A 10,110-nucleotide genomic window follows, 5' to 3' on the forward strand; every position below is an offset into this window, starting at 1 on the left:
GATCTTTTTCTTTCATAAACAGAGGAGGTCTCGATGTACCTAATAATAGCCCGGTACACAAACTTTGCTAATACCGAGCTTATGGAGAGTTTTAAAAATTGCATTTGGCTCCATATCTACTCTGTGTAATGCAATCACAGCGATTTGGTTCTCTTTATCACCACATTGCATTTTAATATCGCAAAATATTGTACAATGTATTGGCGCCAAAATGAGAAAAACCAATGAACAATGATGTTAAAATGACAGATTCTAAATTCAAATGTAATATTTTGTTAATTTTCAATTGTAACAGTATTTATGAACAGACTAAGTATTCTATAAAACAAATGTTTTCTATGACTAATATAAACATTTACGGGAGTATTTTTTATATTTAATTTATTGTAAGAATTCGTACATTGTAGGATTTTATTTTTATCTAGGAAATTGGCGTCGTAGAATTGGCGAAAACAGAATATGAAATTTTGGCTTAAAGCGAGAATTCCATTACCCAGCGACTTCATTATATAAATATAAGTGTACCATTTAATGTACGTTTTCTGGGTCATCGGAACTTCTTTCAATAATAATTTAAGGATTTAATTTTACTCTATATTTAACATTCGCGTGCAACAATTGATAAACAACAATAAGCGAATGAACGCAAAGTAACAGTTGAAGAGACCCACTGGCCTTACCCTCGGAGCGTAACTCCCATGATTTAGGAAATCGCCACCCTTAAAAATCTAAGACCGCCTGAGTGAGCAAAATGCAGCCTTGGCTCGTATATATCAAATTACTACGTATTTTTTATTTCTTATGTAGTATTGCCCTCCTTATTATTTAATTATTTTAAGCTTCTCTATCGTAAATTGAACTTGCCAATTCTCATGATGGACTCAAAGGGACAAAGAGAAAGTTTCAAAGAGATTGTTCTCCTATTGAGGCAAATAGAATAATATTGAATGGGTTCCTTTTCTGAGTTATGGCGTTTACATCAAAGATTGCGCGAAAATACGAAAAGGTTTATAAAGAAAAGTCTCGATCCAAATGTGAGGTATAATCTGTAGTTCTGTTTTTTTTTAATAATTATTGTTTTTGTCATCACACCAAGCTTTATGGCCATGGGTGCTAGTCCTATTTCCGGAGAACCGTCTGTCCGATTCCAATGTTTAATAATAACGGAAATATACATCCTTTGGAAAGAATGATGTTGGAGGGCGTTTCACTTAAGTCGCCGACTAGTGTAAACTATTGACAGAGAAAATTGATTTTCGCACACGTTGTAATGTTATGCGAATAAAACATGAGGGCTGAGGGAAATCGATATGGTTGCGATGTTTTAAAACAAATACCTGCATTCGACTCGCTTTACTCGGAGCTCTTGAATTATAATTTATTTGTTTATTTTTTTTTAATATTACATGGTATTGTTGATGAGTTGGCGAAATTTTATAAAATACATAAGAGTAGCCTTAAAAGTCCAAATAAACCAAATTGTTGTATCCATTTGAGGCAAAAAAACAATTTTATTCCAATCACGATTATTATTTTACGATCACTCGTCAATGTGGTTAGTACAAGAGCTTCAGACTATTTTTATTTCATTTGTATTGTATTTTTATACAACACTAATGAAATAATAATAAATGCAATTTCAACTATTGCAAGCAAAAATGCTTGCGCTAACGCGGGTCAACGCGGGTCCTGCAGCGGGCTTCGCGTCGTCCATAAATATCATGACGATATTTCGATTTTCGAGACGCCAAGCCTTTTAAGTAAATGGACTTTCTTTATTATTAACCTTTTTAGGAAAGGGGAGATTTTTACACTACCCTCCTAAATCTAAAAAAAAATGTAAATTCCACAGACTTATCTAATATACTTTCGAGTAAAAAAGGCTATTTCTTAATATGTTCCGTTTAGTAAATTGTTGGCAATTTTCGCCTAGTATTATTGAAGTCAATGAAACGCTTAGCTTAGAATAATCCGTGAGTTGTTCTGATCAAGTTTTATTTGCTTTTTATCACCGCGTATTAGTAAGCTCTTAAACTAAGTAATGCACGTGTCTGGGGTTCAGTTTAACTGTCTCGAACCGATTTTATTTTTATACGTTTTATTGTCTTATCGGTTAAACTCCGCGTGAGATCGTGCATTTCCACTCGTAACTCCGTAACCACAGTTTATTCATGTTTAACAGTATTATGTCTTATTATTATTTTTAGATTAGTTTTTATATCGATTCATTTTTACTATTGCATAGTATATGCGATTGCTATTTTTAATTAAAGTTGTGGTCGCTTGACTGTATTTCGTTTCTCGTTTTAGTGTTTCCCATTGAATACATCGTATAATTAAACTAATACTATCAATATAAAACTGCTATTTAAATTTATTATCAAAGAAAAATATGAGTAACTTAAAACGCATCGTGTTCGTCCCTATTATAAATCTGCAGACAAACTCACCTAACTTAACTGTTTCCGTAATGACTCGGCCTTAGTGCTATATTTAATAGGAACGTTGTAGGCAACTTGCGGTGGAGCTTAATTAATATTTTCTAAATATTTATGTTATAACGAGGTGTCTGTTTTCGCTTTTAAGTGTTATTTTATGCGCCTTGCACCTTCTTATCTCAGGAAAAGTTAAGATATAAACCGCGTCTAGACAAAAGAAAAAAAGTCACTTGTTTGACTTAAGTACCATCTCCACCTCAGCTGATCTATCAATTATATTTTATTATATTCGCCTAAGACTGATAAATGACATTAAGTCCTTCGTAGTAGGTACTAAAACATATAGAAGATGTGTGTATGTGAGTGTGTACAGCATTAGAGTATGACACAGGCAACCCGTTTCCTTGTGAATATTATCCTTAATACCAAGGCATGTGCCTACACGCCAGATCAGCCCATTATGTGCTTACCAACTATAAACTAATATTTCTTTAATGGGAATCGAATTCCTCACCTTGAGAGATGATGTTTAAACTTTAAGTTTTTATTAATGATTGTTAATCCAAATTGAACACAAGGTAACGTATTGTACACGAGTTTACAAAATTAGATTGACTCAGTAAATAAACAGTAGAACAGGTAATTCGCGAATGCGTGGTTAATATTCGCTAATACTTCGAGAGGTGATTCAGGGTGAAGCCGACAGATGATGGTTTGAGGTCACTATTCAACTTCAAGAACATCAGGAGTATTGTATGCTTTATTATCGTTCGGAAATATTAAAAAAAATATTGGATATTATGATTTCCTAAAATGTGGTGAAATAGGCGAATCGAGAGACTATAGTGAGATTATAAAAAGTTTTGCAGGAGCTAAGTAGAGAACAAGAGAGAGAAATTGCCTTGAGAGTGTTTGTATGAAGTAGTTTTGTTTCGTTTCTGCATAATAATAAGTATTCGTTTTTAAAATGACCTGTAAGTTTGTCTTCACATACTAAACATAAGAAAACTGGGTAAAAAACATAACAATAACTTTATTCCCTTATCCTCTAGTAGGTTCCCGTAGGCTACGATTTTTAAATTCTATCTTCTTAAAGTAAATAGTAGTAAGGAAAAAGTAAATATCTTTTTTATGGGGAAAAATAGGAAAAAAAATTTGCTTTATGCATTGCAATGTAATATTATTACAATTTATTTTAAACCAGAAATCATGTCTTATCTAATAATAAATAAGAGATTGTAGAATTTTCTTAACGAAAATGGGAACAATAAACACTATTTCAAGATTTGTGTGACAAGGGCGTCGAAACACGGCCAAGTGATAAATATAAAACCACTTACTTAGATGTAGGCACATTGATCGGATTCGTATTCCAAATATGTAGAGCTACCTTCTGGAATGTAAGTTTCTTGGTGTTTTTACTATAGTATGTTGTTTTAACTTTTCAGATTAACATTAACCAGATGAGATCACGGCGTGTGGCTGACTATGACCGTCTAAATTTCATAACAAGCACACCATACATTTTTTGACACTTAAATGACAATACTAATGCAAATAAAGACATATAGAAGGCACAAGGGCTAATTATGATTTAGAGTTATTTACCTATAACCAATTTGAAACAAATATTTCTAATAAATTCATTACCTTTGTAACCCTTATTTTACAAGTATATTTTCAGAGAAGTATCGAAAAGACATGTTTATTACTATATTATCACATTTAATTTATTGGCAAAAGGATCTACGGGGTTCTGGAAGCACAATAAAGGCGGAATCGTTATATGAAACGGGAAAATGACGTAAATTATAGCATTTACGTAGATTGCTGGATTATATTTCGAATGTAATTCAACCCACTGGAGTCCTATATCCCGTCATTATTCCAGTCCTACTACCGTAAAGGAATCGGCGACGTTCAGTTGTTTAAGATAATTTACCACACGTAAACTATTGTCATTTCAGAGGACAAGAGACAAGAATTACTATTCTCTCTCAACTATTAAAAATATACAATTTTATATATCTGTGCATTGTTAATCAAACTTAAAATGTGAATTAACCGTAGATGTGAGTTACAATTGATTGGATTAGATAAATATTATTATGCTTAATTGAAATATCGATTTTATTCCTGAAAATGTTTGTTCAATTTACCAAAACAACAAGAGATATTTATAAAATTGTAAACAAAGTTTTTCAAACGAATTTATAAAACAGGCAACCGCGTTTGTTTCTCAGACATTAAATAAAAAAGAGAGATTTTTTTTGTTATAGGTTAAGAACAAGGGTTTCACGTACATACTTCTTCACTTGCTTGTACGAAATTATTATTAGCCTGCACTATATATGACTTCACTAGACCAGAGCTAATGCTGTAACGCCTTTGGATATTTTATTAATATATTGTCATGATACGTTCAACTCTGACAACTATCCGAGGAAGTGTATTACTATAAAATTTAACAAATTAACCATTGAAAGCACGTATCGGAGTTGTGTTGATGCGACTTGGTGATTGACCTCAGGCAGCCAGCTGTCACTAGCAGCCGTATTGCTGACATGGCCCAAGTAAGTCAGACTTTTTCATTTCCAATTTATCTGGGAATCCTTGAGACGTCGACAACATTCAAATTAATCGTATTACTTGGATTGAATTTTCCAAGTCTGATGATGAGTAAATATTAGATTTCGTTCGTATTTAATTCCTGAAAGGTTTTTAGGAGTTAGATTTTTATATTACATATAAATTATGTTTTGTTTTAGGCGTTTCCTCCAAGCGCAAAATTTTATTTTAAATCTCAAAAAACAAACTTTTATGGTTTGTAAACAGTGTAAACACTGTTTCACTAACACTAATACACTGATTTTAAAACCATTTTGTGATGAACCAAGAAAGGAAATAATGTATAATATAAATGAAAGCCAGAATTTTACATAATTTAAGTCTTAAACTAGTCTTTGGCAAAGGCCCCCATTTCTTTCCACTCTGCACATAGCAGCTGCTCTGAACTTCCCTTATCCATATTTTCCCAGTTACGGATTTTATTTCGTACTCCCACCTTCGAAACTGTCTACCTCCTTTTCTTCTCTTATTTAAGTACCAAGATATGATATTTTTGTTCCACTTTTCTATACCCCTTATTATATGACCAGCCCATTTCCATTTCAATGTTCGTGTTCTAGGTGTGAGGTCATCAATTTTCGTGTGGTTTCTTATGATTTTATTATTGGTTCTATCGGCCTTCCTGATATTTAGCATGCTTCTTTCCGTCGCTGTCTTGCATGTTTTCAATTATCTTGTTTGCACTTTAGTTAGTGCCCAAGTTTAACAACCGTATGTTAAGACTGGAATTATGCAGGTGTTATATAGCTTTGTTTTGACAATTATTTTTATTACGGTGTTTTTCATTACTTTCTTCAGGCCCCAGTAACATTCCCAATTCTTGTTCAATCTATTTATTTTGACATTATATCAGTGGTTGATATTTGTTGGCCCAGGCATGTCTACTCTTTCACATATTCGCTTGACTATCCATTTACAATAATAATATCGTCTGATGAATTCGTCATGGCTTCAGTTTTGGAGGTGTTCATTGTTATCCCTACCTTGCGAATTTTCCTCTTCAGGTCTGGGATAATGTATACCTTATATATAGGAGAAAAATGTTGGTAACATATAACTGGTTTGCTTGTCATATACAATTTACGGAATGTTAAAAAAAATAAACTCTAAAATCGTGACAAAATCATAGCATTCCTGATGTAAATCGACGAATAGCGGCCAAAGGATATTAGATCACAAATGGATATTGGCAGTCTTAGCTTAGGGTCGAAGTCGAAGGAAGAGGATGAAATGAATGATTTTTTTGGTCTGATCCATATTTATTAAAAGTGCACCACTTCAAGTATCACTTCCGATAATGTTCTTTTATAAAGTGCAGTTCTGCTGCACACAAGTTTAAACTTAGGTAGGGTTTTCTGCCTAAATAAGCGTGCATACGTTTGCTAAAGTAAGTTATTCTTATTCATCAACTTGATTTATTACTCTCTTTACAATCTTCAAAATACCCAAGGGGCGGTAAAAACTACGCAGTTTTGAACAGTTTGTAATGTAACTTCGACTGACCTTGAAAACTCGCCAGACCTCTTCTTTTGCTCATGTCATGTTCAGCATATTAATTATTCTTAAAAAGTGAAATATTTTAGAGCATGAATAATAAATCTATAGTTATAGCTCCTATACAAAAATACATTAATATAGATGTAGTGGGTGGCGAGAATGTACACAAAACGACGATACGTTGACGCTTTCCGTTTGAATATGATTGATCAACAGCATCTCTAATGCAACACTTGTAGACACGCGACATGATGCGCTATGATATTATGCATTCACAATGTGTAAGCAGTTTAGTATAAGAAATCGTTACAAAATGATTGTCTTAACTAGGTTTTTATCCCCAAAAAACCGCTATGTTACACATTCACGACTGAATCGTAACAAACCTATACCTATAGTAAATATGGAATAGACGAAGGTTTTAAAAGTATTTTGTAAACTCTAAGATAAAGATCTAAGTTTCTAAATTCCTTAAACTAAATACTAATTGTTTTACATAGGCAATTAAAACAAGAGACTTTCGCAACACAAACAACCCTTTGCGAACTTAAGATATTATGTAAGCCCCAAAAGCCAACAAGCTTAACGCCATAAATCGATAGAAGCGGTTTTCTAAAACATCTTTGTTTACAGAATATGTCATCTTGTTTACTGGCTGTTGTGCACCTGTCTTTGCAAGTTCCGTATTCATTATTAGATCTAAAAAATGGATTCGTCGTCAATACAACACAGTTGTGTTTGCTGAGTTTACTGCCTAAAGTTGAAATGAGTAATGGTTATTTTAAATACTCATTTTTCAACATTGTAAATTAGCTAGACACGTACAAGAGTTTAATAGAAAACCCATTTCATAAAACGAGAGACGAATGAATTTTAGTACGCTTCGCAGCATTTGAGCCTGTCATACTTTATTGTTTCCCGACCTCTCAGCTAACATCCTTATTATATTGAAATTCAAGAAAACTGGGTCAATTGCTCGGTCATTTCTCAGAAAATTCTTTTATGTCGCAGCGATTCAAAGCAGCTTTATTAGAAATCACATATTAGGTTCTAACGGCAACAGCAGATTACAACTGTATCTCTTTATTTTTATTTTAAAAACATTTTTTATTTATGTTTAAAGCATTTGTTAAACAAATGGGTACACCAAAGAATGCAAATATTAACGTCTCGCCCTCTTTTAGCTTTTAAAATCAACGCTTGAGGTTTAATGGTTCTGCGACCGTTTTTGAAGTGAAATGACGTGACGGTGACGCATACGCGAGAGGTGTTAATTGCTTCTAGGAGAATCCTTGGCTACATGTACATATCGTGGTTTACTTGTCATAATCTTCAATAATATAATTGAGTTTATTAACGTTTATTTGTGCAAGCGTATTACGCAGATTAATAATAGCTAAATCAAATAATTAAAGCTACTTACGCTGGTGTTAAATACAATGCAAATAACTCGTTTTTGAATTTCTGTCGTGTCGTCGTTATGTCGGACGGTATTCTACTGTGGGGTGCTGCTGCAGAGATTCAATCCATATTTGTGCTGCAGAAGCGGGCTGTTCGGGGTATTTGTTGTGTTTTACCAAGGGAGTCGGTACGAAATAAGGTTAAAGAATTCAATATTATGACACTATCTGATCGATATATTCTTGAAACCCTGTTGTATGTATAATAAAATATAAACGATTTTTAAACAAATGGTGACTTTCACTAGTATAATACTCGAAACAGAACCAATTTGAGTGTATGACCAACTAGACTCCAGAAGATGAACCACTCCTTATATGGAAATTGTATTCGTTTTAAAAAAGAGTGGCGGAAAGTTTCTTGCCAGTTTTTCTTGCCCGCTCTACACCCTTGACTAGCGAACTGGTAGTAAATGTAAATTTACAATTAATTTAACTTCTTTTCTGACGTTCATAAGTGTACTTGCTTAGCTATATGAATAAAGTTATTTTGAGTTTGAATAGTCTTCAAAGTTTATTATAACTCCACCAAAAAGAGTCAAAATACAATAAATTTAAATATTATTTTACGACCTATTGTACGCCTTTTATATTATACCCACCACTACAATACCGGATATGTCTTTTTGTGATCTAGTACTCTTTTATAATTCCATACTTATTTATCAAGCTAATCTCTTAAGCGTTAAAGATTAGTCTACAAGAAAAGGTAAAATCCTGCCTCAAACGCAACATTTTTTAAAAAATATATATACTTAAAGTTATTTTGGACATTGACAGGTCTGTTATGAACATAATCGTTCAAGATTTTTTACATTGAATAAATGTTCTTTATGAGAATAATTAACGTTTGCTATATGAAACATGACGCTAATTTCAGAAAACAGAGCGTATTGTTACAGAATTACTACATACTATATACTTACGTATATTTTCTACTATAGGAAGCAGCTAAGGCTATTTCGAACGTGTTCGTTTTCGACTCGTGCGCCAATTTCCGTCGTTGCATACAGGAAACGAAAGATCATAACAGTATAATTCACAAGCGATCAAAATTCAATTGTTTCTAAACACTACAAACTGTTTATAATTCACTCCAATCAAGGTTTACAAGATACGCGATTAATAATAGATTAAATTTACATTAACATTAGTTTTCCCTTCTCTTCTTTTCTTAATTTAAACAGCAAAAATAGTAATTTCACAATATAACTTTCGTAAAGTTTTCGAAGTCGAAGAACACGCGCCGTGCTCAAAGAGAGGTTTCCCTACAATCGCGTCTACTCATCGGGACGGCCGATCGCCGACTGTAGCTGACTTTGGGTTTCAACGTAGACCTCTGAAATAAAATGATGCAGCCTCCTTCTACGAGAGTGCCTACGCGAGGTTAATAAACTTTACAGGGATGGAGGCCTAAAAACAAACTCTCATTTCGGTTTAGAATATTGTTTGCCTCAATTTTTACAGTTAAACAAATAATTGAATTGTGTTGCCTGTTGTTTTAATTTATGAGTACCGTTTTGTGTTTTATTGTATATATAATGTTACGGTTCGAGGATAATAGATAGAGACATAAATTTGCATAACATTTTGAATCGCACGTATGATGACGATTTTTATAGAAAAGTGTCATGGTGATAAAATATTGTATTTACTATAATATATAAACACTTATTTATTACAGAAAATCTAACAATTATTATATATATATTATTTTACACGAGTAACTTTTTCTAACTTAAATTTTATCCCACTGTAGTATTTTATAGTGAATTAGAATTTAATATTATATTAAACACGCGCGCATCGCTTTTCTGTATCCGCTTCGATCATGTTATCCTCCAAAAATACTTACACAATTTATAAGTATCGGATATTATTTTGCAACAATTTGCATAAGGTTAGTACTGACATGCGAAGCAGGATATTGTGCGTAGATTACAAATGAAATGCTATTAAATCCAACGTCAAACTTGACTTAATATTCAAACGCGAAGATTTAAATCAATTATGAAATTTCAAATGCCAATTGACATTCCGAAAGAGTTGCAATAGTCCTTTGGTGTTATTTTATTCAGAGGTGAATG

The 10,110-nt window shown here is 32.8% G+C and overlaps 1 protein-coding gene across 1 annotated transcript in view; it reads right to left on the reverse strand.

Moving 5' to 3' along the window:
- Window positions 1-9,307, reverse strand: part of LOC123715399 (G-protein coupled receptor moody-like) — a 43,435-nt gene extending 34,128 nt beyond the window's left edge. The window contains exon 1 of the mRNA XM_045670389.1: window positions 8,950-9,307. The gene's annotated coding sequence lies outside the window, so the exon portion shown is untranslated. The remainder of the gene's footprint in view (window positions 1-8,949) is intronic.
- Window positions 9,308-10,110: the final 803 nt, after the last annotated feature.

This window comes from Pieris brassicae, chromosome 10, assembly GCF_905147105.1.
Source record: "Pieris brassicae chromosome 10, ilPieBrab1.1, whole genome shotgun sequence".
Lineage (NCBI taxonomy): Eukaryota > Metazoa > Arthropoda > Insecta > Lepidoptera > Pieridae > Pieris > Pieris brassicae.